This window comes from Leptonychotes weddellii, chromosome 14 (genome assembly GCF_054177405.1).
Source record: "Leptonychotes weddellii isolate Sample4059 chromosome 14, ASM5417740v2, whole genome shotgun sequence".
Taxonomy (NCBI): domain Eukaryota; kingdom Metazoa; phylum Chordata; class Mammalia; order Carnivora; family Phocidae; genus Leptonychotes; species Leptonychotes weddellii.
The window spans coordinates 26,304,345-26,312,791 of NC_138382.1; positions in this window are offsets into that span (position 1 = coordinate 26,304,345).

Genomic DNA, 8,447 nt, shown 5'->3' on the forward strand with positions numbered 1-8,447 from the left:
TTCCTTTGCTGTGCAGAAGCTTTTTATCTTGATGAAGTCCCAAAAGTTCATTTTTGCTTTTGCTTCACTAGCCTTTGGAGATCTATCTTGAAAGAAGTTGCTGTGGGCGATGTCAAAGAGGTTACTGCCTATGTTCTCCTCTAGGATTTTGAGGGATTCCTGTCTCACATTGAGGTCTTTCATCCATTTTGAGTTTATCTTTGTGTATGATGTTAGAGAATGTTCGAGTTTCATTCTTCTGTATATAGCTGTCCAATTTTCCCAGCACCATTTTTTGAAGAGACTGTCTTTTTTCCATTGCATCTTTTTTCCTGCTTTGTCAAAGATTATTTGACCATAGAGTTGAGGTTCAATATCTGGGCTCTCTATTCTGTTCCATTGGTCTGTATGTCTGTTTTTGTGCCACTACCATGCTGTCTTGATGATCACTGCTTTGTAATATAGCTTTAAATTGGGCAACATGATGCCCCCAGCTTTGTTTTTCTTTTTCAACATTTGCTTGGCGATTTGGGGTCTTTTCTGATTCCATACAAATTTTAGGATTGTTTGTTCCAGCACTTTGAAAAATGTCATTGGAATTTTGATCGGGATGGCGTTGAAGGTAAAGGTTGCTCTGGGTAGCATAGACATTTTAACAATGCTTATTCTTCCAATCCATGAGCATGCATGCTTTTCCATCTTTTTGTGTCTTCAATTTTTTTCATGAGTGTTCTGTAGTTCCTAGAATATAGATCCTTTACCTCTTTGGTTAGGTTTATTCCGAGGTATCTTATAGTTTTTGGTGCTATTGTAAATGGAATCGTTTCTCTAATTTCTCTTTCTACAGTTGCATTGTTAGTGTATAAGAAAGCAACTGATTTCTGTGCATTGATATTGTATCCTTCCACATTACTGAATTGCTGTATGAGTTTTAGTAATTTCGGGGTGGAGTCTTTTGGGTTTTCCACATAAAGTATCATGTCATCTGTGAGAGAGGGAGTTTGACTTCTTCTTTGCCAATCTGAATACACTTTATTTCTTTTTGTTGTCTGATTGCTGTTGCTAGGACTTCTAGTACTATGTTGAACAAAAGTGGCAAGAGTGGGCAACCTTGTGTTCCTGATCTTTAGGGAAAGACTCTCGGCTTTTCCCCATTGAGGATGATATTTGCTGTAGGTTTTTCATAGGTGGATTTTATGAACTTGAGGAATGTTCCCTCTATCCCTATACTGTGAAGAGTTTTAACCAGGAAAGGATGCTGTATTTTGTCAAATGCTTTTTTCTGCATCAATTGAGAGGACCATATGGTTCTTCTCTCCCCTCTTATTAATGTGTTCTATCACATTGATTGATTTGTGAATGTTGAACCACCCTTGCATCCCAGGGATAAATCCCACTTGGTCGTGGTGGATGATCCTTTTAATGTACTGTTGGGTCCTATTAGCTAGGATTTTGTTGAGGATTTTGGAATCCATATTCATCAGGGATATGGGTCTGAAATTCTTTTTGATGGGGTCTTTGCCTGGTTTGGGGATCAAGGTAATGCTGGCCTCATAGAATGAGTCTGGAAGCTCTCCTTCTGTTTCTATTTTTTGAAACAGCTTCAGGAGAATAGGTATTATTTCTTCTTTGAATGTTTGGTATAATTCCCCAGGGAATCCATTAGGCCCTCGACTCTTGTTTTTGGGGAGGCTTTTGATCACTGCTTCAATCTCGTTACTGGCTATTGGTCTAGTCAGGTTGTCAGTTTCTTCCTGTTTCAGTCTTGGCAGTTTATAGGATTCCAAGAAGGCATCCATTTCATCCAGGTTGCTCAGTTTATTGGCATATAGTTGTTGATAATAATTTCTGATAATTGTTTCTATTTCCTTGGTGTTAGTTGTGATCTCTCCCCTTTCATTCATAATTTTATTAATTTGGGTCCTTTCTCTTTTCTTTTGGATAAGTCCAGCCAGTGGTTTAGTGGTTTTATTAATTCTTTCAAAGAACCAGCTTTTAGTTTTGTTGATCTGATCTACTGTGTTTCTGGTTTCTAATTCATTGATCTCTGCTCTAATCTTAATTATTTCTCTTCTAATGTGTGGCTTAGGCATCGTTTTTTGCTTTTTCTCTAGTTCTTTAAGATGTAGAGTTAGTTGGTGAATTCGGGTTTCTATTTTTTTTTTGAGTGAGGTTTGGATGGCTATGTATTTCCCCCTTAGGACCGCCTCTGCAGTATCCCATAGGTTTTGGACCAAAGTGTTTTGTTCCCATTCGTTTCCATGAATTGTTTAAGTTTTTCTTTGATTTCCTGGTTGACCCAAACATTCTTGAGCAGAGTGGTCTTTAGCTTCCAAGTGTTTGAATTTCTCCCAAATTATGGTCTGAGGATATACAGGAAAAATCTCAGTCTTTCGGTGTCGGTTGAGACCTGATTTGTGACCCAGTATATGGTCTATTCTGGAGGATGTTCTCTGTGTGCTTGAGAAGAATGAGTATTCTGTTGTTTTAGGATGGAATGTTCTGTATATATGTATGAGGTCTGTCTGGTCCAGTGTGTCATTCAAAACTCTTTTTCTTTGTTCATTTTCTGCTTAGATGATCTGTCTATTGCTGAGGGTGGAGTGTTGAGGTCTCCTACAATTAACGTATTGTTATCAATATGACTATTTTGGCTTATAGTTGGCTTATGTAAATGACTGTTCCCATGTTGGGGGCATAGATATTTACAATTGTTAGATCTTCTTGATGGATAGACCCTTTAAGAATGATATAGTGTCCTTCTGTGTCTCTAACTACAGTCTTTAGCTTAAAATATAATTTGTCCAATCTAAAAATTGCTATCCCATCTTTCTTTTGAGGTCTGTTGGCATGGAAGATGGATCTCCATCCCTTCACTTTCAGTCTGGATGTTCTTTAGGTTCACAATGAGTCTTTTGTAGACAGCATATGGTTGGGTCCTGTCTTTTTATCCAATCTGCAACCGTGTGCTGTTTTATGGGAGCATTTAGGCCATTCACGTTGAGAGTGATTATTGAAAGATATGAATTAATTGTCACCATGTTGCCTGTGAAGACCCTGTTTCTATTGATTGTCTCTGTAAATTTCTGTTGTATATCACTCTTGGGGTCTTTCTCCTTTTATAGAATCCCCCTTAATATTTCTTACAGGGCCAACCTAGGGGTCACATATTCTTTTAGTTTCTGACAATCTTGCAATGGCTGATGTCAAAAAGGATACTTTCTGTATTCTTTTCAAGGATTTTTATGGTTTCAGGTCTCACATTTAGGTCTTTAATCAATTTTGAATTTATTTTGTGTGTGGTGAAAGAAGGTGGTCCAGTTTCTCACTTTTGAATGTTGTAGTCTAGTTTTCCCAACACCATTTCTTGAAGAGCCTGTCCTTTGTTCATTGGATATTCTTTCCTGCTTTGTAGAAGATTAATTGACCATACAGTTGTGTGTTCATTTCTGGGTTTTCTATTCTGTTCCATTGATTTATGTGTCTATTTTTGTGCCAGTACCATACCGTTTTGATCACTACAGCTTTGTAATATAACTTGAAGTCCAAAATCATAATACCTCTGGCTTTGCTTTTCTTTTTCAAGATTGCTTTGGCTATTTGGGGTCTTTTGTGGTTCCATACAAATTTTAGGATTGTTTGTTGTAGCTCTGTGAATAATGCTGTTGGTATTTTGATAGAGATTGCATTAAATGTGTAGATTGCTTTGGGTAGTAAGGACATTTTAACAATATTTTTTCTTTCAATCCATGAGCATGGAATGTCTCCATTTCTTTATGCCAGCTTCCATTTCTTTCATCAGTGTTTTATCGTTTTCAGAGTACACATCTTTTACCTCTTTGGTTAGGTTTATTTCCTGGTATCTTATTTGTTTTAGTGCAATTGTAAATGGGATTGTTTTCTTAATTTCTCTTTCTGCTGTTTCATTATTGGTGTATAGAAGTGCAACAGTTTTCTGTACATTCATTTTTCTTTCCTGAATTCATTTATCATTTCTAGCAGTTATTTGGTGGAGTCTTTCAGGTTTTCTGTATAGAGTATCATGCCATCTGCAAATAGTAAAATTTGCAAATTTTCCTTATCAAATTTGAATGCCTTTCATTTCTTTATGTTGTCCGATTGCTGAGGCTAAGAATTCCAGTACTATGTAGAATAAAAATGGGGGGACAGGACATCCTTGTCTTGTTCCTGACTTTAGGGAAAAAGCTCTGTTTTTCCCCATTGAGTATGATGTTAGCTGTGGGTATTTCATATACGATCTTTATAATGTTGCATCTTGTTCTACCTAACTTACTTTGTGGAGGATTTTTGTCATCCATGGATGTGATACTTTGGCAAATGCTTTTTTTTTTTTTTTTTTTGCATCTACTGAAATGATCATATGGTAATTATCTTTTCCTTTAATGAAGTGATATATCATGTTGATTGATTTGCAAATATTGAACCACCCTTGTAACCCAGGAATAAATCCCACATGATTGTGGCTTTTTAAAATTTATTTTAGTGTACTGTTTAATGATTTTTAGAAAGTGTGTTGTTGAATTTGGTTTGCTAGCATTTTTTTGAGGATTTTTCAATCTATGCTAATGAGGGATATTCACCTGTACCTCCCTTTTTTAGTGATGTCTTTATCCAGTGTTGGTATTGGTAATGCTGGCCTCATAGAATGAATTTAGAAGTTTTCCTTCCTTTTCTATTTTTTTTGGACTAGCTTGAGAATAGTGGTCTTTTTTTTTTTTTTAACTTCAAAGAAGGTTTCGTTTTCTGGGACAAGCTGGCACAGGCCACAGCACAGCAAGACCTTCTCCCAGAGAATCAAAAAGGCCATGCCGTGGGAGACTCTGAAGTTTAGAGTTTTGAAACAGAGCTGTGCCTGAGATAAAACACAGGTATGCTGGACCATCTGTCAGCTGGACAACTTGGACACAGACAAGGTGAAGGCAGGGAACTGATGGAAGCTGGTGGCAAAGGAGGGGTAACTGTTTTGCTCATTTGTGAGGGCTTCCTGAGGAGTCATGCGTATGAACTCTCAGCTCCCAGGCCAAGAAGGGGTTGAAGCCATTTTCACCCCCTGCCCTCCACAGCCCAGACTAACCTCAGTGGGCTAAATAGCACCACCAAGTGGAAATCAGAGCTGCTACACCACGCCCTACACCCCTGCACCCTGCAGGTGCTTCTCCACAGGGCAACCTGACAATCAGCACAACAGGCCCCTCACCCAGAAGACCACAGGGTCTCACCCCCACCAAGTCTTCTGATCATAGAGTGCTACAAACCTTCAGCTCTAGGGGAAATAGGAAGTAACTTCCTTTTTATTTTAATTTTTAAATTTTTTAAATTTTTACTTTTTTGGTTTCATTATTTAATTTTTTTATTTTCTAAATTTTATATTTTTTTTAACTTTTATTATATGTATATATTTTTCAGTTTTACTTTTCGGATGTAGCTTCTTTTTTCTTTTTATTTTATTTACATTCTAGTTACTTGACATGCAGTTCAATATTGGTTTCAGAAGTACAGTTCAGTGGTTTATTACTTACATATAACACCCAGTGCTCATCATAACAAGTGCCCTCCTTAATATCCATCACCCATCTATAACATTTCCCACCCACCTCTCTCCATCAACCCTCAGTTTTCCACAGTTAAGTGTCTCTCATGATTTGTTTCCCTCTCCTTTTCCCCCTCCCAAATGTTCATCCCTCTTGTTTCTTAAATTCTATAAATGAGTGAAATCACATGGTATTTATTTTTCTCTGACTGACTTATTTCGCTTAGCATAAGACACTTTAGCCCAACCACATGATTGCAAATGGCAAGATTTCATTCTTTTTGATGGCAGAGTAGTATTCCATTGTGTGTGTGTGTGTGTGTGTGTATTCTACTTCTTTATCCATTCATTAGTCGATGGACATTTGGGCTCTTTCCATAGTTTGGCTCTTGTTAATAATGCTGCTATAAACATCCATGTACTTCTTCAAATGTGTATTTTTGTAGTCTTTGGGTAAATACCTAGTAGTGCAATTGCTGGATCATATGATAGTTCTCTTTTTAGCTTTTTCAAGAACTGCCATACTGTTCTCCAGAGTGGCTGCACCAGGATGCATTCCCACCAACAGTGCAAGGGAGTTCCTCTTTCTCTGCATCCTCACCAACATCTGTTGTTTCTTGTGTTAATTTTAACCATTCTGACAGATGTGAGGTGGTATCTCATTGTAGCTTAGATTTGTATTTCCCTGATACCAAGTGATGTTCACATCTTTTTGTGTGTCTGTTAGTCCTCTGGATATCTTCTTTGGAAAAATATTTATTCATGTCTTGTGCCCATTTCTTAACTGGATTATTTGTTTTTTGGGTGTTGAGTTCATTATGTTATTTATAGATTTTGGATACTAACCCTTTACCTGACATGTCATTTGCAAATATCTTCTCCCATTCCATAGGCCACCTTTTAATTTTGTTGATTATTGCCTTCACTGTGCAGAAGCTTTTTATCTTGAAATCCCAATGGTTCACTTTTGCTTTTGGTTTCCTTCCTGCAGCAACATTTCTAGTAAGAAATTCCTCCATCCCAGGTCAAAGAGGTTGCTGCCTGTGTTCTCATCCAGAATTCTGACAGTTTTCTGTCTTACATTTACGTCCTTCATTAATTTTGAATTTATTTTTGTGTACAGTGTAAGCAAATGGTAGTTTCAGTCATCTGCATGTTGCTGTCGTTTTTCCACACCCTTTGTTGAAGACACTGTCTTTTCCATTGGATACTTTCCTTTTTTTAAGATTTTATTTATTTATTTGACACAGAGAGAGAGATAGTGAGAGAGGGAACACAAGCTGTGGGAGTGGGAGAGGGAGAGGGAGAAGCAGGCTTCCCGCTGAGCAGGGAGCCTGATGCGGGGCTTGATCCCAGGACCCTGGGATCGTGACCAGAGCTGAAGGCAGACACTTAACGACTGAACCACCCAGGTGCCCCCTGGATACTCTTTCTTGCTTTGTCAAGGATTAGTTGCCCATAGAGTTGTGAATCTATTTGCAGGTTTTCTATTCTGCTCTATTGATCTATGTGTCTGTTTTTGTGCCAGTACCATACTGTCTTGATGACTGCAGCTTTGCAATATAGCTTGAAGTCCAGAATCATGATGCTTCCAGCTTTGCATCTCTTTTTCAAGGTTGCTTTGGTTATCCAGGGCTTTTGTGGTTCCATACAAATTTTAGGATTGTTTGTTCTAGCTCTTTGAAAAATGCTGTTTGTATTTTGATATGGATTGCATTAAATGTGTAGATTGCTTTGGGTATTATAGACATTTTAACATTTGTTCTTCCAATTCATGAGCATGGAATGATTTTCAATTATTTTGTGTCCTCTTTGATTTCTTTCATCAGTGTTCTGTAGTTTTCAGAGTACAGGTCTTTTACCTCTTTGGTTAGGTTTATTCCCAGGTATCTTATTGTTTTTGATGCAATTGTAAATGGGATCGATTCCTTGACTTCTGTTTCCTTAAAGGAAAAGCTACCAGTTATTCCCCATTGAGAATAATATTAGCCATGGGTCATTCATATATAGCTTTTATGATGTTGAGGTATGTTTGTTATATCCCTACTTTGTTGAGAGTTTTTATCAATAATGGATGCTGCATTTTGTCAAATTATTTTTCTGCATCTATGGAGAGGATCATATGGTTCTTATCCTCTTTCATTACTGTGGTTTATCATGTTGATCAATTTGCAAATATTGAACCACCCCTGCAGCCCAAGAATAAATTCCACTTGATCATGGTGAATAATTCTTTTAATGTACTGTTGGATTCAACTTGCTAGTATCTTGTTGAGAATTTTTGCACCCATGTTCATCAGGGATATTGGCCAATAATTCTCCTTTATAGTGGGGTCTTTGGTTTTGGAATCAAGGTAATGCTGGCCTCATAGAATGAGTTTGGAAGTTTTCTTTCCATTTCTATTTTTTTGAATAGTTTGAGAAGAATAGGTATAAACTCTTTTTTTATTTTTTATTATTTTTTTATTATTATGTTATGTTAATGTCTGGTAGAATGCCCCTGGGAAGCCATCTGGCCCTGGACAGAGGGATATTTGTTGGGAGATTCTGATTACTGATTCAATTTCTTTGCTGGTTATGCATCTGTTCAAATTTTCCACTTCATCCTGTTTCAGTTTCGGTAGTTTGCATGTTTCTAGGAATTTGTCCATTTCTTCCTGATTGCCCAGGTTTTTGGCATATAATTTTTTTATAATATTCTCTTATGATAATTTGTATTTCTGTGGTGTTGGTTGTGATCTCTCCTTTTTCATTCATGATTTTATTTATCTGGGTCCTTTGTCTTTTCTTTTTGATAATTATGGCTAGGAGTTTATCAATTTTTTTTAAAGATTTTATTTATTTATTTGACAGAGAGAGACACAGCGAGAGAGGGAACACAAGTAGGGGGAGTGGGAAAGGGAGAAGCAGGCCTCCC